Below are 24,458 nucleotides of genomic sequence, written 5' to 3'. Positions count from 1 at the left end.
ACCCTATGGCCAACATCTCCCTATGTCTCCTTCCCCTATTATTTTCTACTTCTTATTCCATCTTGCTTATCATTTTATTTCCACATCTGGAACAATGGCTTACCATAGCAGCCTCGCAGATTTTTGAATACTAAATAGACAAATTCTTACTCACAATGGTAACACGGCAAACACATATGGAATTAAATTCAATAGGTCAGATATTCCAGATACTTCTCCAAGGGTGTGGACTTTGTCGGCTTTGTGGAAGAGTATAGTTAATCTTGCTGAGATTTCAGGTCAACACAAGGAATCCTTTTGTTCTCTAATATTCTATCAGATCTCTGGGGACCTCAAGGGACAAAGTCATACCTCTTCCAGGTGACAGTCCTCTTTATATACAATCACTCAATAATTACCTGTTGATGGTTTCAGTTCCTGGTCCATAATTTAAGGCAGAGTTAGATTCTTTCCTATTTTAGGAGAAACAACCTTAGTTTCTTAAATGATTTCTCAAGTGACTTATGACATGGTGAATTTGTTTATCAGGTACAAGCCAAAGCAATTTTAAGAGCAATAGGGGTTGCTATAAACACTCACACCAGGATAAAATGCAGAAACACGGGTTGCTGAGGGTGATACAGGACATGTGGCCAACCCAACCATGTGAATATTTGAAGCAATTTTTTCTATTTCTCATAACTTATTGTATTATATCAATGTAATAAGGATATTGTTGACTTTTTCATAGAGAAATATATTTGTTTCACTTTCTTAAAACATAGCCCCATATTCTGGGACTCAGCTAATCTGTTTTAAATATCATGTATATTATGTCTATGAAGCTAAGATGTATGTTTTCCACATATGTAAATTTCTGTGAATCCTCCAGATGATTTTAAAGTGTCTACAGTCCTTCCCACTATTTCAACATTTAATCAAAGATATTTGGTTTTATTTTGAACAACTCTAGAGTTTATTTTAGGAGTGTCAGTTTTTCTCCCAAGTGCTCCCAATTTTAGAACAAAGGAATCACTTTTCAGAAGAACTCACAGTATCCAAATATATCAACAATTTACTGTTCATTATCAGATGTCATAAGTTCCCTTGTTCTCTAGCCCCCACCTCATGAGTCAGTGGCCTAAGTTATATGCAGATGGAGATGTGGAAATAGAGAGAAAGATGCAGTTTTGAGGCTCAGAACTGCATACTCCAAATCAGGCACTTTGGCACGCTGGGTACCTCAAACTGAAGGAGATCGGAAGGGTCTCAGAGCCAAGACGTTTTCTCTGATCTTCTACCATCCTGCTTTCTCTTTTCCCCACTTCTCCCACAAGCAGATCATAGAAACAGAATTTTCCCCCACACCATTCATAAAACCCAGATATGTCACTCTCTGCCTGTGGATCTTGGCATTGGAAAAAGTATTACACAGGAAAATAAAGGCAGGGGAGGAGCCTCCAGGGAACATCAAAAGGTTCATGAAAAAGAGAATAAAAAGCTAAGTGTATTTTTGTACAAAAACTTAGAAATCTATGGATACTCACATTTGCATTGAAATAACTTGTCAAAGTTCATGTAACCATAAAGGTGGAGCTAAAGAGTCAAACCAATGCAATATTGTTCTAAAGTTTGTCTAACGATCCACCACCCCATCAAGACTAGATTGACAGGAAGGATACATAGAAAGCAAGAGAACTGTAAGGGGTAGTTGCAACTGTCCAGACACGAGGATAAGGCAAGAGGAGAAAGAAGCTAAGGGTGAGATATTAAACGAAGAACTAGTTGGATTGTGACATTCTTTGTATTTGTCAGCTTGATTAGTAGCATAAATGTGACTGGTCAACACTGATAAAAAGAGAGACCGTTAGGTAGGAGAACAACTTTTTTTTCTTGACATTTTTGAATTTAAAGGATAACAAAAATAAAGAAATTTGGTATATAGATACCACTAACATAAATCTTTGCAGTCTATAACACCAGCATCCCATATTTATACCCATTCGAGTCCTGGGTGCTCCACTTCTGATCCAGCTCTCTGCTAATGTACCTAGGAAAGCACCAGAGGATGACCCAAGAGCTTGGAAGACCCAGATGAAGTTCCAAGCTCCAGGCTTTGGTCTGGCCCAGCTCTGCTGTTGTGGCCATCTGGGAAGTGAAACAGTGGATTTAAGACTTCTCTCTCTCTCTCTGTCTCCTTCTCTGCCTCTCCCTCTCTGTAACTCTGCTTTTCAAATAAATAAATATTTTTTTAAAAAAATAAAATAAATCTTCACCGAGTTTTCCTTGTTCTGTTCTACTTCACTGAGAAGAAATTATATTGGTGGAAATATAGGATGGCTACTACCAAGAACAATGAAAAAAAGTATTATTTTGTTGTAGAAATAAAAATAAAGATACCTAGAGAACTTACATAAGTTGTTCAAGATCACACAGCTTAACAGCCAAACCTTTGGTATTTTTTTTTAATTTATTTATTTGGAAGGCAGAGAGAGAGAGAGAGAGGTGGGTTCACTCCCCAAATAGCCTCAACAGCCGGGGCTGGGCCAGGTTAAAGCCACGAGTCAGGAGCTTCATCCAGTTCTCCCACCTGGGTGCAAGGTCCCAAGAACTTGGGCCATCTTCCACTGCTTTCTCAGGCACATTAGCATGGAGCTGGATCAGAGCAGAGCAGCAGGGACTTGAACCAACGTCCATATGGGATGCTGGCACTGCAGGCAGCAGTTTAACCCACTATGCCACAATGCCAGCTCCTTTGGTGATTTTTTTGATGATTAATAATTATATATCAGAATACTCACCATTAATGATGATTTTCTATCACTTAGGCAAAGAGAGCTCAAAGTATGAAGAGGTAGAGACAATAATTGAACAAGTGACAGAACAAATGAATGAATGACAGGAATGTTAACAATGAATTCTCGCTACCTTGAATTTACTTTTCCTGTGTTTCCATTAAACCATGTAGGTTTCTTTTTTGCTTTTTACAGATATTAATGCAATCTCAAGATATTTCTACTAAATGCCTACATTGGTGTTGGACTCAGACTCTCAAGAATTGGAGCTGTTCCATCAAATTGGGCAGCAATTTTCAGTCCTCGCTTTAGTCAGAAATCCCTGCTAGGCTATATTTTATGGTTCAATAGGCAAATGTTCCTTTGTATGTCTTTGTATTGTGACTTGCCCCATAGATTTTTAAGCATTAATTGTGGGAACAGCTGATCAAATCTGGACAGGCGGGCTTCACCTTGTTTGGACACACTTCAATTCTCTCCAGATAGACATTAATTTATCTAGTTTACTGAACTGCAAATGAGAGCACCATGTTCTTTTCCTTCTGACAGATTCATGTTCATTGGATTACATAATCTCCAACAAGAGGGGACCAACCCATTAGGTAATTACAAGGATTAATGAGACTTGGTCATGTTAAAGCAACATTGAAAGCTCTGATTGGAAAAGTGCTGAGGTGACCATAAAATGTTGGTCTCTATCTATGCTCAGGCCAAGAACCTGCTTTCAAAGACCCAACTCTTTTTTCAAAGATACTGTGGGGTAGTAACTAGATGTTTTCCTAAGCAGGATAGCCCATCTTTGAGATTAGATGACACCTGGTATGACTAGAACAGAGGCCCTCAAATTTCAGCACAACTCAGAATCACCTGGAGAGCTAGACCCCTTGCTCAGAGCTTCGGATTCAGTAAGTCTGGAATGGTGCCTGAGAACATGCATTTTTTAAGATTTTTTTTTTTTTTTTTGAGAGAGAGAGATAAAAAGATGTCTTCCATTCACTGGTATACTCCCCAGGTGACCATAACAGCTGGACCTGGGCCAGGCCAAATCCAGGATCCAGGAACTCCCTCTGGGTAGGAGGGACTAAAGTACATTAGCAGGAAGCTGGATTGGAAGCTAAGGAGCTGGAACTCAAACCAGGATCTCTATTATGGGATGCAGGCACCCCAAATGGCAACTTAACCCACTGTGCCACAACACCTACCCCAGCATCTGCATTCCTAACAAGTTTCCAGGTCCAGGTACAGCCCTTTGGGAATCACCACTCAAGGGGTTGGACATTCTCTCACCAGTGGGACTGAGAATATAATATCCCAGGGAAGCTGTGGAAACTTCTAGACAGGTCAAGAGATAGTCATTTAAAATTAGACCTGAAGTTTGCTGTATCTTCATTTTCTTACTGTTTATTTATTTGTTTGAAAAGGAGATATGCAAGAAAAAAAAGAAAGAAAGAAAGAAATGTCTTCCAATACTCTTGTCTAGATCTAGTGTTATCAGGTTAAGAGTCTGTCAATGCCTGCTTCTAACACCACTAACTCTACGCGCACATCTTTTCCCTCTACCAATAATAAAAACAAGGCAAAGCAAAAACAGAAGCCTAATGGGAACGTTGTGGTCTCTTAGCAGCCTTGGAACAGTGGACAACAGCACCATATAGGATTGCTCCGGTCAGGGGAAGGTGAAGCCAGCATTTGGGAATGCTGTGAGAACGCAAACAGTTTAAACCGGGCAAGAGGCCTGAGGAAATTACAGAGGGAAAACTTTCCACCCGAGGCTCCAGTTGCCAGGGAGTTTGTGTAGGTTGCTGGGGACCTCACCCCTCTGTGGCTCCACTGTGACTCACTGTGTCCCTGGGAAGTCGTGGACTCAGCAACCAGAGAAAACCCGGGAACTGCCTTTGATCTACTGGGCTGCAATGCCTCAGAGGGCGTCAGTTTGTAAAACCAGGAAGTTTCTGATCAAGCAGCAGTAGTAGGGCCTGTCCTCCCATTCCTAGAAGTCAGTCTGGTTCTGACCCAGGTAGAAAGGGTGAAGTTATGGAATGTGAGGATAGGTCCCCTGGGAGAAGCTGGAGAGACTGAGAGAGAGAAAGGGAGAGAGACAGACAGATGCCCCCAGACCCAGCTCAAATGTCAGGTAAGCCAGGCACTTCCAAGTCCCTGTTTGTTCCTGGAACCCAAGTCAGACCTCCTGTTTTAGAGTTGGACAGCCTCTGTCCCCTAAAAGACATGGCTCTTAGCTCTGGGTGTGTTTTATCCCTTGCCAAATCTAATAAAAACCAGAGGCAAAGATATGAATCTCGTCTTCCCCATCCCCTCCACAAAGAAGAGTGCCTATGGCCTCAGTGCCTATCAAACTTGGCCTTGGTTTAAGCAACACTTCTTCCCCTTTCAGGGCAGTACACAGAAATGATCAGGGGTCTTTCTCACAAGCAGATCCCACTGTCAGTTTGCACTGTGGCCTGAGATTCTGCACCACTAACACCTCCCAAGAGATGCTGATGCTGCTCTGTGGACCAGGCTTTGAGGAGCAAAGGATTCATTTTCAACTTTGGTTGCTCAATAAGATTGCTCTGGAGACCGTTTTCTTTGTTTTTTTTTATTGTTTTTTATAGATTGACACCCAGGAGTTCACAGATTTTGATTTCAGTGTTCTGGAAGGGAGTCTAGTATTAAAAGTTTTCTAGAAGATTCATCATGCAACTAGGACTGAGAAACAGTCCAACTGAATGTTTTCAAACTGTGAACTGCAGTCATTAGTGGGACAGAATCATAAATAACACTGAAAATATTTAAATGAAATAGAGCAGAACACAGCAAAGCACATCATGATTGTGTTAGTACTGTTCTATGAAACTTTTCAGCTATGTATCTGGATGGGTATAAAACCCTAAATGTAGAAAATATTACTGGGGACTACAGGCAAACAACTCTGCAAGTCTTTTGCAATGACTTAAAAGTGCAAAAGTAAATGCAGACAATATGTAAATGAATGAGTATGGTGGTATGCACTTTTTATGTTATATGATTTTTACACATCACAAAATGATTGCCTTTCAACCATTTAAAATGTAAAACCAGGGGGGCAGGTGTTTGGCTTAGCAGTTAAGAAGCTTGATAAGCTGCCAGCACCCCATGTTGGAGTTGCTGTATTCAAGACCCAGTCCCATTCTCAACTCCAGCTTCCTGCTAATGCAAACCCTGGGTGACAGCAGTGATGACCCAAATAGTTGGGTCCCTGCCACCCTTATGGGAGGCCTGGACCGAGTTCTTTGCTTCGATCAGGCCTGGCTCTGTCTATTCAAGCATTTGGAGAGTGAACCAGCAGATGGGAGCTTGCTCTTGCTCTCTCTCTCTCTCCACCACCCCCACCAACGTGTGTGTGTGTATGTGTGTGTACGCATACATCTGTCTCTCTGCCTCTCAAATAAACAAACAAACAAAAAAAAACCACTCTTATTTCATGTACTCTTAACAAAACAGCAGTCTGATTGTGGATCCTGTAGACATTGTTGACCCTGACCTGGGCTGAGATTTCATCATTGTTTTGATCCTCACCCTGATTTGATAAGTAATAACCAACTGCTTCAGGCTTGGTCTCAAAATAGTCTGCTTTGTATTTTGATTAAAAACACCTGGATTTAGAGACCAGGTCTTTTGTGGTTGTTAGTAATAACAGTTGTTGTTAAAATAAAAATAGCGTTCTGAGCTTAAAAGTCTCTGTCAAGTCCTGAGTTAAATACGGCAAAGTGCTCTTGTTGAGGAACAGCTCGACTCACTGCACAGGACACGTGAGTCTTCACACCACCTTGCATTTTGCTTTGATAATGAAATCCTGGCACTCTCACCAAGAAATTGGCAATTTATCGTTAAGGATAAGGTGTGCCTTGCAAACAAACAATTGACAACATGATTATCAACGAAAGTAAGTTCCTTACAAGCCAACCTGATTGTTTCTTACTCTTACAGACATTTTTATTCTTGAATAGGAAACTAATTATTTCAATGAAAGCTCTGGTTAAAACATCTGTCTTTTCTGTTAGTTGGCAAATCAATCTATTGGAGGATTTTGAGCTGTTCAAAGAGACAGAGTTAAAAGACTGCTGGGTAATTTGTGGGGGTGGGGCATACTGTTCCCCTTATTTTAGCTACAATAATAAATATTTGTTCAATATACCGTGTGCCTGTCCTTGGCTCAGCCTTTGAAGACATGGCAGTTTAAACCCCAAGCTATCACTTATGAACTTACAGGGCCTACACGATTGGAAACTGACAAAGCCCAGTACTGTGAGCACAGCTAGAGGTTTTACCAGCAGCATCTCTGAGGCATCATGTCAAGCAGAGATTCCTCAGGATCAGCATGGATTAAATCCCTTCCAGACAGGGAAGCTGTAAAGGGCTGTAAGGCCATTGCAGCCAAGAAAGACCAGCAGAAAGCAACACAAGCTGAGACTAGAGAAGCGGGCATGGTCACACCTCCAAGGACTGGTGGTCAGGCAGCCAGGTAAAGAAGGTCGGACTTTACTTTTGAGGATTTTATATAGGATAGTTACCTGAACAGATCTGTAATTTTAATATTCAAGTGGATTCAAGCTCAGAGTTGACTTGTTCACTTCAAATGACAACAGAATGCGACTGGCCCATGGTAGACCTCAATAATCTTCACTATAGCTATTAAAATAATTATGCAGGGGTCAGCGCTGTGGCAAAGAGGCTAAAGCCACCACCTGCAGTACTGGCATTCCCATATGGGTGCCAGTTCGAATCCTTCCTGTTCCACTTCTGATCTAGCTCTCTGCTATGGCCTGGGAAAGCAGAAGATGGCCCAAGTCCTTGGACCCCTGTACTTGCTAGAAGAAGCTCAAGGCCCGTGGCTTTGGATCAGCACAGCTCTGGCCATTGTAGCCAGCTGGGGAGTGAACCAGTGTATGGAAGACCTCTTTCTTTCTCTCTCTCTCTCTCTCTCAAAGCCCTAACCCTCACCCTCCCCATCTAATGTTACTTGCAGAGGGGACCTTTAGGAGGTAACTAGATTTCGATGGAAATATTGAGGATGGGGCCTCATGATGGGATTCATTCCCTTAGAAGAGACATCAGAGAACTTTCTCCCTCTCCCCCCACCTTCCCTCCTCCCTCTTTCCCCTTCTCCTGTTCTCCTTCTCTTGGGAGGACACACTCGGGGGGCAGCTTCCTACAAACCAGAAAGAAAGTCTTCATCAGAGCTTTGCCATGCTGGTACCCTGATCTTGGATTTCCAACCTTCACACCTCCAAAACAAGACAATAAATTCCTTCTGTTTAAGCCACTCAGCCCTTGTGATTTTGTTATGGCAGCCTAAACAGACTAATACAATTAGAAAGAAAAAATATCTATGAGACCTGGGAATGACCAGAAACACCCCCTTGTTATAAAATCTGGTCTGAGTGCTGTGCAGGGTTCTAATCACCCATGTGCACAAAAACAGTGAGTTTGCTTGGAATGGGAAAGAAATGACTACAGTTTTTTTTTTTTTTTTTTGACAGGTAGAGTTATAGACAGTGAGAGAGAGGGACAGAGAGAAAGGTCGTCCTTCCGTTGGTTCACACCCCAAACGGCCGCTGCGCCGATCTGAAGCCAGGAGCCAGGTGCTTCCTCCTGGTCTCCCAAGCACTTGGGCCATCCTCCACTACCCTCCTGGGCCACAGCAGAGAGCTGGACTGGAAGAGGAGCAACCGGGACTAGAAACCAGTGCCCATATGGGATGCCGGCGCCATAGGCGGAGGATTAACCAAGTGAGCCACGGTGCCGGCCCCATGACTACAGTTTCGAATACAATTCAGCTCCTGAACAGTACAGACAAAAACAGCAGCTTCTACCCTCTGGCAGCTTGCTTTCCTTCTGTCAGATTCCTTATCACATGCAGTCACTGCTTCTGGAGATAGCCATGGCAAAAGTGTGGGGAGAACTGACCCACAAGTTGGAGGGTTGGCCAGTTCTCCTAGGACACAAACTCTATCTGCTGCTATTTATTCGATCACTGTGAGCTCTAAAATCCCACTGATAAGGGGTAGCCCATGGTAGCCCATACAGCAACACAGATAATGCAACAGCCATGTCATGAAGTGGTCACCCCTCACCACGGTTGTGTTTCTGTTGTTCCCCAGTGCACCAGGTGCCTGAACTGGCTGTGTCCCACTGGCCAAGCAGAATGTCCTGGCTTGAGCTCCCCAGAGACACCTGCTGTAAGTGGGAGGTAATACTATGATGAATATCATTGCTCAGACAGTGACTGCCTTGACATGAGACAGCTGTATGGAAATCCACATGGGTATTGGGAGCCCATATATTGAGCCATCTTCTGCTGCTTCCCCTCATGCATTAGCAGGGAGCTGGATCATAAGTGGAGCAGCCAGGACTCAAACTGGCATCCATATGCATAACAGGCAGCAGCTTAACCTACTGCATCACAACACCAGCCCTGAAGCATGGATATCTTACTATTCTAGACTATTCCTGGGATCTGTTTGACAGCAGAACTTTCAGTCTCTATTTCTCCTTCTGCACAGTAAAAAAGTCTGGAAAAAAATCTCATTTTTGTCTGCATGCCCGTATCTGTCCAATCTTATTTCTCAATCCAGATCAGTGAAGAAAATGTGTGTCCGCAGCCAGAGTAAGTGAATGACCCTAATTTCTAATAACATTCCCAGGGCTGAATCCAAGTGTCCCCTTCGACCTCAAAAGGGGGAGGCTGCCAAACCTGCAGCTCAGACCCACTGGCCAACTGACCCCAACTTTGGAATAGCTGAGAAACAAAAAAGAAACCCCCAAATCTAGCATTCTACCCTTGCCTTTGTAGTCCCAGCACACTCTCTACAAAACCTGAGAATTATGCAATGAAACTCCAGGTGGGACCCATACAGGGCTGAGCCCCTGACTGTACCCTAGGCCAGGCTATTGCTGCCCTCTCCTGTGCCTTTCACTGAGGGTACTCAAGCAGATGGAGTGTGGCCTTTCCTAACACTGCTCACTCCTAAAGGAGCTACAGTGAGAGAGTTGCTAAGGTTTTTCCAACTATTTGTTTAGACAGATGAGTTTGGATTAGAGGACAGACTCCAGTTGCTTAACATATATCCACGTGCTCTCCACATCCCCCAGCCTTGCTCCCTTATGGTTGGATCTGGGTCATGTGACTAATTCTGCCAATAGGAAGAGCTACATTGTCACTTCCAGGTGTGGCCCCTTAAGACTCCCTCCATCAGTTCTTCCTCTGTCTTTCCACTTGGATAACTAGAACAATTGTGTCACTCCACAATAGTAGAGGCCATCAGATCTGCATCAGACCAGAATTTGAGGGGGAAATATATCCCTTATTTTATTATATCAATGAGATTCTAGGAGTCAAAGTTAAATATCCTTGCTCATTCAGAAGTATTGTATTAAAAAAAGTTACAGATTTGGAGAAAATATCTGTTACACAACAACACAGGATTTGTATCCAGAATTCTACAGAACGTCTACAACCCACTATGTATGTAAATTATGCCTCAATTGAAAATAGCGTAGTATTTTAGGAAGGGTATTTGGCACAGGATGCCCAAGTCCAATTTTAGAGTATCTGGGTTAGCATCCCAGCTCTGCTCCCAATTCCAGTTTCTTGTTAATGCAGACTCAGGGAGGCCATGTAATGGTTCAAGTATTTGGGTCCCTGCCACCCATAATGGAGACTTCAGCTTCAACCAGACATTTGATGAGTGAACTGGTGGTAGAAACACTATCAAAGATGGCAGAATAGGGAGGTAGCTTACTGCTCTAGTCTAGAGGAAGATAGTCAAAAACATGTGGAGAGAGTGCAATGTTAGGGAAGAGTTAGGAAGAAAACGGCAGAGGAAACTCCACGCGAATTAGAGGAACACTGTGGACCTATGTGGAGGGTGTGGACATGCATAACTGCGGACCCCAGCAGTCAAGAGCTTCAGTACCAGCTATGGAGAGTGAAGTGAGGTCAGACTGCAGGCAAAGCCACTGGCAATACAGCTGCAGGAAGAGCCTGGTTTGAGTCTGGCTTGGGGCCCTGTAGGGGGCAGTATATCTGCTAACCTAGAGGGAGAAAAAAGGGAGCACAATTCTCTCTCCCTGAGCACCTGGCACCGGTGTCCTTTAACTAGCAAGAGTGGGCGGGTGCCATTTTGCACGTATGTAACAGCTGCACCAGCTCATGTCTGTGTGTCCAGCAACAAGCTGAAGGGGACATCTGAGTCCAGCTGGCAGAACTGACACGGGGCTGCATGCTCATGAGTGTGGGAGCCTTGTGTGCTGGGACTGTGAAAACACTGTGGCTGTGTGTGAGGGTGCAGGTGTGGCTGGGTCTTTGGGCAGTCACTGTGGGTGGCTCCACATGCTCAGGGATCTCTGATTCCCTGGAAAGGGCCATTGCTGTGGGATCTGTGCTCACACTGAGGACTGCAGGGATCCTTTGTGTGGTTCTTGTGGCAGTGCAGATGAATACTGTACCCACCAGGGCTAGCACCCAGTCACTGGTCTCCTTGGAGGGAAGGAGGGAAGTGTAAGACTATACCAAAACAGCTGAACAAACCTCCCCTCTGATTAAAAATAACTAAATAAAAAATAAAAGGATATTTACCATGGCCAAATTGGGAGTCACCTTAGACACTCCCTCACCCTGGAGCACTGAACAGAGCTCCCTGGCCATACCAAGCACATGCCTCTGGGTATTCACTGAAAGAACAGACACTCCACTAATCCACAGAGAAGTAGTCCAAAGATAGAAGCCATCACAGGGGAAAAAAAATAAACCAACAAGAATCTCCATAAATGCCTAGAAATATACACAGCAATTCAAGAAACAATAAGGAAGACAACATGATGCACCCAAAGGAACACAACACTTCAATACTAGAATATGAAGATGAGAAATGCCAGAAACAGAATTTAAAAATTGATTGTAGGGTTATTTAGAAATAATCAGAAGCAAATCCATGAACTAAAGAAATCCATACATGACATGAAAGAAATTTTTTCTCATGAAATTGAGATTTTAAAGAGAAATCAAAACAAAATATTGGAAATTAAGAACTCAATAGATCAAATAAAAATGCAATGGAAAGCCTTAATAACAGACTTGGTAAGGCAGCAGAAAGAACACAGGCGTTAGAAAACAAATCCCTAGAAATTTTATAGTCAGACCAAACATACATATCTTAGGAGTTCCAGAAGGTGTAGAAAGACAGAAGGGATTAGAAGGCCTTTTTGGTGAAACACTAGCAGAAAACTTCCCTAAATTGGAGAGATAGGGACATCCAAGTACAGGAAGCACACAGAACTCCCAATAGACATGACCAGAAAAGATCTTCACCAACATACATTGTAGTCAAACTCTCCACAGTAAAACATAAAGAAAAGATGCTAAAATGTGCATGAGAAAAATGCCAGCTTACTTTCAGATGATCTCCAATTAGACTCACAGCTGACTTTTCCTCATCAGAAACCCTACAGGCTAGGAGAGAATGGCAAGATATAGTCCAAATCTTAAGAGGAAAAAAAAACTGTCAATCCAGGATACTATACCCTGGAAAGCTTTCATTTATGAATGAAGGTGAAATAAAGGCCTTCCATAACAAACAGAAATTGAAAGAATTTGTCAATCCTCGTCCAGCCTTACAAAAGATACTTAAGGATGTGCTACACACAGAAACATGGTCATCACTATGAAAGAAAGTAAAAGCAGAAAATCTCCCAGTAAAAGTACAAAGGAAATCAAAGTAAACAATAGGAATATTTATGGAAAAATGGCAGGGCCAAGTTGTCACTTATCAGTAGACACCTTGAATGTAAATGGCCTCAGCTCTACAGTTAAAAGGTACAGGCTGGCTGAATGGATTAAAAATAAGACCTGGTATTCAGAAGATGGTGGAATAGAGAGGGAGCTTACTGCTCTAGCCCAGTAGAGGATACTTTTTAAAAAGTGGAGATAACGTGGTCTTGAGGAAGAGTTAGGGAAAAATGGCAGAGGAAACTTTACTGAAATTAGAGGGACATGGTGGACCTACATGGAGGGTGTGGACGCCCATGGCTCGGGACTCCAACAGCCGAGAGCCAACCCACCAGTGCTGGAAAGTGAGGTGAGATCAGCCGGCGCTGCGGCTCACTAGGTTAATCCTCTGCCTTGCGGTGCCAGCATACGGGGTTCTAGTCCCGGTCGGGGCACCGATCCTGTCCCGGTTGCCCCTCTTCCAGGCCAGCTCTCTGCTGTGGCCAGGGAGTGCAGTGGAGGATGGCCCAAGTACTTGGGTCCTGCACCCTATGGGAGACCAGGATAAGCACCTGGCTCCTGCCATCGGATCAGTGCGGTGCGCCAGCCGCAGCGCACCAACCGTGGCGGCCATTGGAGGGGGAACCAACGGCAAAAGGAAGACCTTTCTCTCTGTCTCTCTCTCTCTCACTGTCCACTCTGCCTGTCAAAAAAAAAAAAAAAAAAAAGAAAGTGAGGTGAGATCAGATCACAGTAGCCCAAACCACTGGCAAAAAAGTGTCAGGAAGAGCCTAGAGGGAATGAGGCTTAAAGCCCTGTGCTGGAAAGTACATCAGCAAACTAGAGGAGAAAAAAAAAAACAAAAACAGGACACATGTTTCTCTATCCCCAGTCACTTAACAAAGGTGTACTCTGTCTGACAAGCCGAAAAGTGGGTGCCATTTTGGACATACATAACAGCTGCAAAAGCTTGTGTCTGCGCCCAGCAATCAGCCGAGCAGAGACTCCTGACTCTGGTGGGGAGAAATAACAGGAGACTATTGTGACTGTGTGAAGCTTCTGAACTGGGACTGTGAAAAGAAAAAAAAACTGAGGGTGTGTGAGAACTCATGGAGTGGCTGGGACTTACGGCAGTCACAGTAGGAGACTCCACAAGCTCAGAGATTCCTGGTTACCTGGTGAGGGACATTATTGGGGAATCTGAGCTTACACTGAGAACTGCACAGATCCTTTGTGTGGTCCTTGGAACAGAGCAGATGATTATACCCACAGGGGCTAGTGCTCAGGCACTGGTCTCCACTGAGGACAAGAGTTCAGCTGAGCACAATATACTTCCATTCTGGTTAAAAAAAAAAAAAAAAAAAAAAGATGAGATTTACCACACCAAATCTGGGTATGTCACCTTAGGCACACCTTTAACCCTGAAGAACTGAACAAAGCTCTCTGGCAACACTCACTAAAATCCTCTAGAGATTATGAAAGCAGACAATCCACTTATCTACAGAGTCATAGTACAACTATAAAAGCCACGATAGTGGGAAAAAAAGAAAAAGAAGAAACCAACCGGTATCTCCACAAACGTGAACAACAAATACAACAATCCAAGGTACAAGAATAAGGAAGACAACAACATGCTCCCAAAAGAACACAACACTTCAATACTAGATTATGAAGACAATGAGATAGAAGAAATGCAAGAAATGGGACTCAAAAAATTGATAAGATAACATAGAAGTAAACAAAAGCCAATGCATGAACTACTGAAATCCATGCAGGACATGAAAGAAAACTTCTCCCATGAAATTAGGATCCTAATGAGGAATCAAAAAGAAATGAAGAATTCAATACAACATGAAATAGAGATCTTAAAGAAAATAAAAATGAAATTAAGAATGCAATAGAACAAATAAAAAATGCAGTGGAAAGCCTTAAAAACAGAATAAGTGAGGCAGAAGAGAGAATATCAGACTTAGAAGACGGAGCACAGGAAAGTATACAGTCAAACCAAAGAAAAGAAGAGGAAATTAGAAATCTAAAAAAATCTGTTCGGAATGTACAGGATACTATTAAAAAAATGAAACCAACATATGGGTTCTAGGAGTTCTTGAAGGCATGGAGAGAGAGAAAGGTTTAGAAGGCCTTTAGGTGAAAACTAGCAGAAAACTTCCTGGGTTTGGAGAAAGAAAGGGACATCCAAGTACAGGAAACACACAGAACTCCCAATAGACATGACCAGAAAAGATCCTCACCACGACGCACTGTAATCAAACTCACCACAGTGAAACATAAAGAAAAGATTCTAAAACGTGTAAGAGAGAAACGTCAGATTACTTTCAGTTGATCTCCAAATAGACTCACAGCAGACTTCTCATAAGAAACCCCGCAGGCTAGGAGAGAATGGTGAGATAAAGACCAAGTCCTAAGAGAAAAAAACTGTCATCTCAGAATATTATACTCTAAAAAGCTCTCATTTCTGAATTAAGATGAAATAAAGAATTTTCATAACAAACAGAAATTGAAAGAATTTGTCACCACTCGTCCAGCCCTGCAAAAGATGCTTAAGGCTGTGTTATACACAGAAACATAGTCATCAATACAAAAGAAGGTAAAGGAAGAAAATCTCTCAGTAAAAGATCAAAGGAAGTTCAAAGTATAAATTGGGAATATTTTTGGAAAAATGGCAGGGCAAAGTCATCACTTATCAATAGTCACATTGAATGCAAATAGCCTCAAATCCCCAGTTAAAAGACATAGACTGGCTAAACGGATTAAAAAACAAAACCCATCTATTTGCTGCCTTCAAGAAACACATCTTACCAACAAAGATGCCCACAGACTGAAAGTGAAAGGTTGAAAAAAGATATTCCATGCCAACAAAAAAACAAAAAGGAGCTGGAGTATCCATCTTAATATCAGACAAAATAGACTTTAACGCAAAAACTGTTAAAAGAGACAAAGAAGGGCACTATATAATGATTAACAGATCAATTTAACAGGAAGATGTAACAATTATAAACGTATATGCAAATAACTACAGGGCACCTGGCTATTTAAAACAAATATAAAGGGATTTAAAGGGAGACTTAGACTATGATTCAATAGTATTTGGGGACTTCAATATTCCACTTTCAGCAATGGACAGAATAACCACAGAAAATCAAGGAAATAGCAGATTTAATCGACACAATAGACCAAATGGATCTGGTATCTACAGAAGTTTTCATCATACACTTGAAGAACACACATTCTTCTCAGCAGTGCAAGGAACCTTCTCTAGGATTGACCACATACTAGGCCATAGAGCAAGGATCAACAAATTTAAAAAAATGAAAATCATACCATGCATCTTCTTGAACCATAGTGGAGTGAAGCTGGAAATCAGCAACTCAGGAATCTTTAGAGCATATGCAAACACATGGAGACTGAACAACAAGTTACTGAATGAAAAGTGGGTTATGGAAAAAAATCAAAAGAGAAATCAAAAACTTTCTGGAAACAAATGAAGATAATAAAACAACATATCAAAACTTATGGGATACAGAAAAAGCAGTGTAAAGAGAAAAGTTTACAGCAATAGGTACCTACATCATGAAATTGGAAAGGCACCAAATAAATGAGCTATCAATGCATATCAAGGATCTAGAAAAACAACAATAAACCAAACCCAAAACTAGGAGAAAGGAAATAATTAAAATTAGATAATAAATCAACAAAATTGAGTCCAAAAATAATAACAAAAAGCAAAACGAAGAGCTAGTTTTTTGAAAAAAATAAACAAAATTGACACACCATTAGCCCAACTAACCAAAGAAAAGATAGACAACACCAAAATCAATAAAATTAGAGATGAAAAAGGAAATGTAACAACAGACACCACAAAATAAAAAGAATCATCAGAAATTAGTACAAAGAGTTGTATGCCAACAAACTGGGAAATCTAGCAGAAATGGATAGATTACTGGACTCATACAACCTACATAAATTGAGCCATGAATACACAGAAAACATAAACAGACCTATAACAAAGACAGAAATTGAATCAGTAATAAAGGCCCTCCCAACAAAGAAAAGCCCAGGACCAGATGGATTCACTGTTGAATTCTACCAGACATTTAAAGAAGAACTCCAATTCTTCTCAAACTATGCAAAACAACTGAAAGAGAAGGGATATTCCTAAATTCTTTCTACAAAGTCAGCATCACCTTAATTCCTAAACCTGAAAAAGATGCAGCAGAGAAAGAGAATTACACACCAATTTCTCTGATGAACATAGACAAAAAAGTCCTCAACAAAATTCTAGGCAATAGAATCCCACAACACATCAGAAAGATAATCCCTCAAGACCAAGTGGAAATTATCCTTGGTATTCAGCGATGGTTCAACATTCATCAATGAATCAATGTGAAACACCACATCAACAAACTGCGGAAGAAAAAAAAAACCATATGATTCTCTCAATAGATGCAGAGAAAGCATCTGATAAAATACAACAACTTTTCATGATGAAAACTCTAAGCAAATTGGGTATAGAAGGAACATTCCTCAACACAATCAAGGCAATTTATGAAAAACACAAGGCTAGCAATCTATTTAATGGGGAAAAGTTGGAAGCATTCCCACTGAGATCTGATACCAGACAGGGATGCCCACTCTAGTCATTGCTATTCAACATAGTACTGGAAGTTTTAGCCAGAGCTATTAGGCAAGAAAAAGAAACCAAAGGGATACAAATTGGGAACAAAGAAGTCAAACTATCTCTATTTGCAGACAACATGAATCTTTATCTAGGGAATCCAAAGAACTCCACTCAGAGACTAGTGGAACTCATAGAAGAGTTTGGTAAAGTAGAAGGATATAAAATCAATGCACAAAAATCAACAGTCTTTTTATACACAGACAATGCCATGGCTGAGAAAGAACTTCTAAGATCAATCCCATTCACAATAGCTACAACAACAATCAAATACCTTGGAATAAACTTAACCAAGGATGTCAAAGGTCTCTATGATAAGAATTACAAAACTTTAAAGAAATAAATAGAAGAAGATACAAAAAAGTGGAAAAATCTTCCATGTTCAAGGATTGGAAGAATCAATATCATCAAAATGTCAATTCTTCCAAAAGTAATTTACAGATTCAATATAATAACAATCAAAATACAGAAGACATCTTCTCAGATCTGAAAAAAAATGATGCTGAAATTCATATGGAGACACAGGAGACCTCGAATAGCTAAAGCAATATTAGAAACAAAAACAGAGTTGGAGGTTTCACAATACCAAATTTCAAGACATACCACAGGGCAATTATAATCAAAACAGCATGGTACTGGTACAAAAACAGATGGATAGACAAATGGAACAGAATAGAAACACCAGAAATCAACCCAAACATCTACAGCCAACTTATATTTGATCAAGGAGCTAAAACCAATTCCTGGAGCAAGGACAGTCTATTCAGTAAATGGTGCTGGGAAAACTGGATTTCCACGTGCAGAAGCATGAAGCAAGACCCCTACCTTACACCTTACACAAAAATCTACTTGACATGAACTCAAGACCTAAATCTACGACCCGACACCATCAAATTATTAAAGAACATCAGAGAAACCCTACAAGATAGAGGCACAGGCAAAAACTTCTTGGAAAAGACGCCAGAGGCGCAGGCAGTCAAAGCCAAAATTAACATTTGGGATTACATCAAATTGAGAAGTTTCTGTACTGCAAAAGAAACAGTCAGGAAAGTAAAGAGGCAACCGACAGAATGGGAAAAAATATTTGCAAACTATGCAACTGATAAAGGATTAATAACCAGAATCTACAAAGAGATCAAGAAGCTCCACAACAACATAACAAACAACCCACTTAAGAGATGGGCCAAAGACCTCAATAGACATTTTTCCAAAGAGGAAATCCAAATGGCCAACAGGCACATGAAAAAATGTTCAGAATCACTAGCCATCAGGGAAATGCAAATCAATACCACAATGAGGTTTCACCTCACCCTGGTTAGAATGGCTTACATTCAGAAATCAACCAACAACAGATGCTGGCGAGGATGTGGGGAAAAAGGGACACTAACCCACTGTTGGTGGGAATGTAAACTGGGAAAGCCACTATGGAAGACAGTTTGGAGATACCTCAGAAATCTGAATATAACCCTACCATTCAACCCAGCCATCCCTCTCCTTGGAATTTACCCAAGGGAAATTTAATTGGTAAATAAAAAAGCCATCTGCACCTCAATGTTTATTGCAGCTCAATTCACAATAGCTAAGACATGGAATCTACCTAAATGCCTGTCAACGGAAGACTGGATAAAGAAATTATGGGATATGTGCTCTATGGAATACTAGACAGCAGTAAAAAAAATGAAACCTGGTCATTTGCAACAAAATGGAGGAATCTGGAAAACATCATACTGAATGAAATAAGCCAGTTGCAAAGGGACAAATATCATATGTTCCCCAGATCTGAGCACCTAAAAGGAAACCTTTAGAAGTGAAACTGACACTATGAGAAGCAATGACTTGACCATCCCTTGTCCTGTAGAGGAACAGTTTACTACTTTATTCTTTTTAGTATTTTCTTTTTCTACTTAATACAATTTGTTGAACACTTTACTTAACAGAGAATTATTCTTAGGTGTTTAAATCCAATTGAAAATTGATCCCTGTTAAAAATAAGAGTGGGGGCTGGCGCCACAGCTCAATAGGCTAATCCTCCACCTGTGGCGCTGGCACACCGGGTTCTAGTCCCGGTTGGGGCGCTGGATTCTGTCCCGGTTGCTCCTCTTCCAGTCCAGCTCTCTGAGGTGGCCCGGGAGTGCAGTGGAGGATGGCCCCAGGTCCTTGGGCCCTGCACCCGCATGGGAGACCAGGAGAAGCACCTGGCTCCTGACTTTGGATCAGCGAGGTGTGCCGGCCACAGTGCGCCAGCCGCAGCAGCCATTGGAGAGTGAACCAATGGCAAAGGAAGACCTTTCTCTCTGTCTCTCTCACTGTCCACTCTGCCTGTCAAAAAAAAAAAATAGTGGGCATAAAAGAGGGAGGAGATATACAGTTTGGTCATGTTCCCTCAGACTTACCACTAAGGGTAGAGCTAAAACTTGCCATGGGACTCCAAATCCCATTTAGTTGGCAGGTACCAATGCCATATTACTAGTTAAAGTGATCAGTTTAAGTTCATAACTGATCATAAAGATATAATTGTCAAAGGGATCACATAAATAAGACTAGTGTCTGCTAATAATAACTGATAGAATTAAAAAGGAGAGAACAATCTAACATGGAAATCAGGCCATACAGCAGACTCATAGAATGACAAATGCCCTAAACAACACTCTGGCCTCAGAATAAGCTCTTCAGGCATTCAGATCTAGCTAAAAAGCCCCTGAGAGTTTCACAGGCATGGAAAGCCAAGACACTGTGGCAAAAAAATAACCTAAATCAAAGATCTCTGTGAGTGAAATCCCAGTGGAAAGAAGGGGCCAAAGAAGCAGGTACCTTTCTCTTAGGGAGTAGAGAACCTCCACTTTGATTATGGCCCTGTCTAAATAATGTATGAGTTTGTGGACTCAAAAGGCTTCCATAGCCTTGGCAGCTCATGACAAGAGCCTTGGGTAATCACTGACATCATATGAGTGTCAATTGTTAAATCAACAACAGGAGTCACTGTGCACTTGCTCCCCATGTAGGACCTCTTTCCTTAATGTGTTGTACTATGAGAATTAACAGTAAAACTAGTTTTCAAACAGTACTTTATACTTTGTGTGTCTGTGTGGGTGCAATCTGTTGCAATCTTTACTTAGAGTTGATCTTCTGTATATAAAGATAATTGAAAATTAATCTTAATGAAGAATGGGATGGGAGAGGGAACAGGAGGTGGGATGGTTTGGGGGCAGCAAGGTGGGTATGGGGGGAAGAACCACTATAATTCAAAAGTTGTACTTGTGAAACATATTTATTAAATAAAAGCTTTCTATAAAAAAGACCCATCTGTTTGCTGCCTGCAAGAACCACATCTCACCAACAAAGTTACATGCAGACTGAAAGTGAAAGGATGGAAAAAGATATTCCATGCTAACAGAAACCAAAAAGGTGCTGGTGTATCCATCTTAATATCAGACAAAATAGACTTTAACAACAACAACAAAAAAAAACTGTTAAAAGAGATAAAGAAGGGCATTATGTAATGATTAAGAGATCAATTCAACATGAAGATGTGATTATAATAAATGTATATGCACCTAATTGCAGGTCACCTGGATATTTAAAAGAAATGTTAAGGGATCTGAAGGGCAGCATAGACTTCCATACAATAGTAATGGGGGACTTCAATACCCCACTTTCAGCAATGGACAGATCAACCAGACAGAAAATCAGCAAGGAAACAATAGTTAATTGATATTATAGACCAAATGGACCTAATGAATATGTACAGAAGTTCCTATCCTAAGGTTGCAGAATATACATTCTTCTCACCCGTGCATGGAACTTTTGCTAGGATAGACCACAGGCCAGGCCATAAAGCAAGTTTCAGCAAATTCAAAAGAATCAAAATCATACCATGTATCATCTCTGACCACAATGGAATGACTCTGGAAATCAACACTCAGGAATCTCTAAAACATATGCAAACACATGGAGACTGAACAACACGCTCCTGAATGTACAGTGGGTCATAGAAGAAATCAAAAGAAAAATTAAAAAAAACTGTTAAGGAGCACTTTTTTACACTAATTATTGAACTCTTTACTTAGCATAGAGTTAATCTTCTATGTATAAACTCAATTGAAAATAGATCTTGGTTAAACAATAAGAATGGGAACAGGAGAGGGAAGAGGAACAATGTTGGGAGTGGGGGTACAGCGAGAAGAATCACTGTCACTATGTTCCCAAAGTTGTAGTTACAAAATTCATGAATTTTGTTTACCTTAAATAAAAGGTTTCTGGGGGAAAATAAAGAAGCATTCTCTGTGTCTCTCTACCTCTCTAATCGTCTGAAAGATCCTGATTTTTGGAGACATTACAATGCAAAATAAATGTTCATTTTTAAATCTATGTCATAGGGGAAAGATGTATCTTGAAAAGGAAAGGAAAATCCATAATCATCAAAAGGTTGAAGAAACCCAAGTACCCACATGCAGATGAGTGGATAAACAGAATGTTGTGTGCACATACAATGGAACAGTATTCTGCCTTTATTTTTTTTTTAATTTTTAAATTTTTTTTATTTTTTTCTTTTTGACAGGCAGAGTGGATAGTGAGAGAGAGAGAGACAGAAAGAAAGGTCTTCCTTTTTGCCATTGGTTCACCCTCCAATGGCCGCTGCGGCCAGTGCATCTCGCTGATCCGAAGCCAGGAGCCAGGTGCTTCTCCTGGTCTCCCATGCGGGTGCAGGGCCCAAGCACTTGGGCCATCCTCCACTGCCTTCCCGGGCCATAGCAGAGAGCTGGCCTGGAAGAGGGGCAACCAGGACAGAATCCGGCACCCCAAACGGGACTAGAACCCGGTGTGCCGGCGCCGCAAGGCGGAGGATTAGCCTGTTAAGCCACGGCACCGGCCAGTATTCTGCCTTTAAAAAAGAGGAAAAATCTGACATGTGCAACAATATGGATCAAGCTTGAAGATGTACTAAGGGAAATAAGTAGCTCACAAAAGGACAAATACTCCATAATTCCACTTAGATGAGGAGGCTAGAGTAGTTAAATTCAGAGTAGGAAAGAATAACACTGGTTGTCAGGGAGAGTAGGGAGGAATTAATGGGGAGCTAGTGACGAACGGACACGGAATTTCAGCTGGGAAAGATGAAAAGGTTCTGGAGAGGAAGGGTGGTGATGGCTGCACAGAAGGTGAATGGAACTGAACACCACAGACCTGCAAAGTTGCAGAGGCTGAAACAGTGAGATTTATGATATATCTATCATAAAATACTCCAGGAAAGGAGGGAAAATAAACCTAGATACTGAAGGAAAAAATTACTGCCCGAGTTGGAAAATGTGAAGTGCACTAATTGTTGCTCCAATAAAAATCCAATATATTCCTGGAAAACATAAGCTTTGGAATAGGTAGCTAGTTTTTGCAAAATTTAACAGCAATAGGAAATCTTTCTATCGTTTAAACATAGAAATCTGAAGGATACCCTGAGTATGGCTCGAATCTTATATTGCAATAATCAGAAACATAATTTAACTGAGTGGTAAATGTAAACTTTTTAACAAAGCAAATAAAATTGATCATAAGCTATTTATTAAACCAATGGCAAAGGAAGACCTTTCTCTCTGTCTTCTCTCACTGTCCACTCTGCCTGTCAAAAATAAAATAAATAAATAAATAAAAATAAATAAATAAATAAAAATAAAAAGATAATAAATGGGAAGTAGGCCGGCGCCGCGGCTCACTTGGCTGATCCTCTGCCTGCAGCACCGGCACACTGGGTTCTAGTCCCGGTCAGGGCACCGGATTCTGTCCCAGTTGCTCCTCTTCCAGTCCAGCTCTCTGCTATGGCCCGGGAGCGCAGTGGAGGATGGCCCAGGTCCTTGGGCCCTGCACCTGCATGGGAGACCAGGAGGAAGCACCTGGCTCCTGGCTTTGTATCAGCGCAGGGCACCGGCCACAGCAGCCATTTTGGGGGTGAAACAACGGAAAAGGAAGACCTTTCTCTCTGTCTCTAACTCTGCCTGTAAAAATAAATAAATAAATGGGAAATAAATAGGTGAGATTAAACATATACACTGGTTAAACATTTAAGTCCAAGTGAATTCTAGGGCAGCTGTTGTTAGATTCATATGCAGATAAAATAAGGAATAAAAGCAGCATCAGGAATAAAAACAGGGCAAGTGTTTAGCACAGCAGCTAAGACATGCATGGGACACCCACATCCCATGAATGCCTGAGTCCAAATCCTGGCTCTGCTCCCAACTCCAGCTTTCTGCTAATGTACACCCTGTATGGCACAAGTACTCGGGTCCTGCCTACCTGCATGGAGACCCAGAGGGTGTTCTTGGTTCCTGCCAGACACAGCTGTTACAGGCATTTTGGAGTAAACCAGTGGATGGAAACTCTCATTCTGTTTCTCTTTTTTATTTCACTATTTATTTTATTTTTATTTCAAATAAATGAAAGATAAATAATAAGTAAGCTTAGAAAGCAGACTCAAATGATCATTTATGTAAAAACATTCATCTAAAAATTTTAAAAGCCAATCCAAAAAGGTACTTAGTTTCACTTGATCAATGGGTCCACTTTAAAATGACTCTAGCAAAGACTTAAAAAGAGCTTCTAACTGCTGTCTTCCAGGAAGCTCATTAGTAGGAAGCAAAGGTGGTACTCAGTTCCCTGGGATGCTGATATGGGATTCAGGTGTCTCAAGTTGTGGCTTAACCTGCTGCACCGTAACACCCACCCCAATCTAGTTTAAACACACAGTGGTAGAGACAAAATAGAAAAAAATAGTTTTATGGATGACTAAAATAACAGAAAATAAGTGGTGGTGAAAGGCAAGTGTCTTAATCCATTTGCTGTTGCTCTAACAAAATATCTGAGACTGACTTGTCTGGAAAGAATAGACATTTATCTGGCTCATGGTTCTAGAACCTGCAAACCCAACAGCACAATGCTGGCATCTGCTCAGCCACCAGTGGGGGCCTCACGCTATCATCATGTGGCTGAGGATACTGCCTGTCGACAGAGAGCAGCCATGCTAGCCCCAGTCTCCCTTTCTCTACTTATGAAGTCACAAACGCCGCCATGGGAGCCCCATCCTCACGACCTCATCTAACCCTAATCGTCTCGCAATGGCTCCCCTCCAAGTTCCCTTCACCTATGGATTTGAGAGTGACATTTCCAACACATAAACTTCAGGGAAGCACATTCTATAGCACCAGATATTTCATTTTCTTTAAATTTTTAATTTTAAAAGCAAAAACTTGTCAGTGAA

The 24,458-nt window shown here is 41.4% G+C and overlaps 1 long non-coding RNA gene across 1 annotated transcript in view; it reads right to left on the bottom strand.

Annotated features, from left to right (window-relative positions):
- Positions 1 to 409: 409 nt before the first annotated feature.
- Positions 410 to 24,458, bottom strand: part of LOC133774590 (uncharacterized) — a 117,324-nt gene continuing 93,275 nt past the window's right edge. Inside the window, exon 5 of the long non-coding RNA XR_009868096.1 lies at positions 410 to 452. This is a non-coding gene — a long non-coding RNA (uncharacterized LOC133774590). The remainder of the gene's footprint in view (positions 453 to 24,458) is intronic.

The sequence above is a fragment of the Lepus europaeus genome, chromosome 15 (genome assembly GCF_033115175.1).
Source record: "Lepus europaeus isolate LE1 chromosome 15, mLepTim1.pri, whole genome shotgun sequence".
NCBI lineage: Eukaryota > Metazoa > Chordata > Mammalia > Lagomorpha > Leporidae > Lepus > Lepus europaeus.
This window is presented reverse-complemented; position numbering and strand designations above follow the sequence as displayed.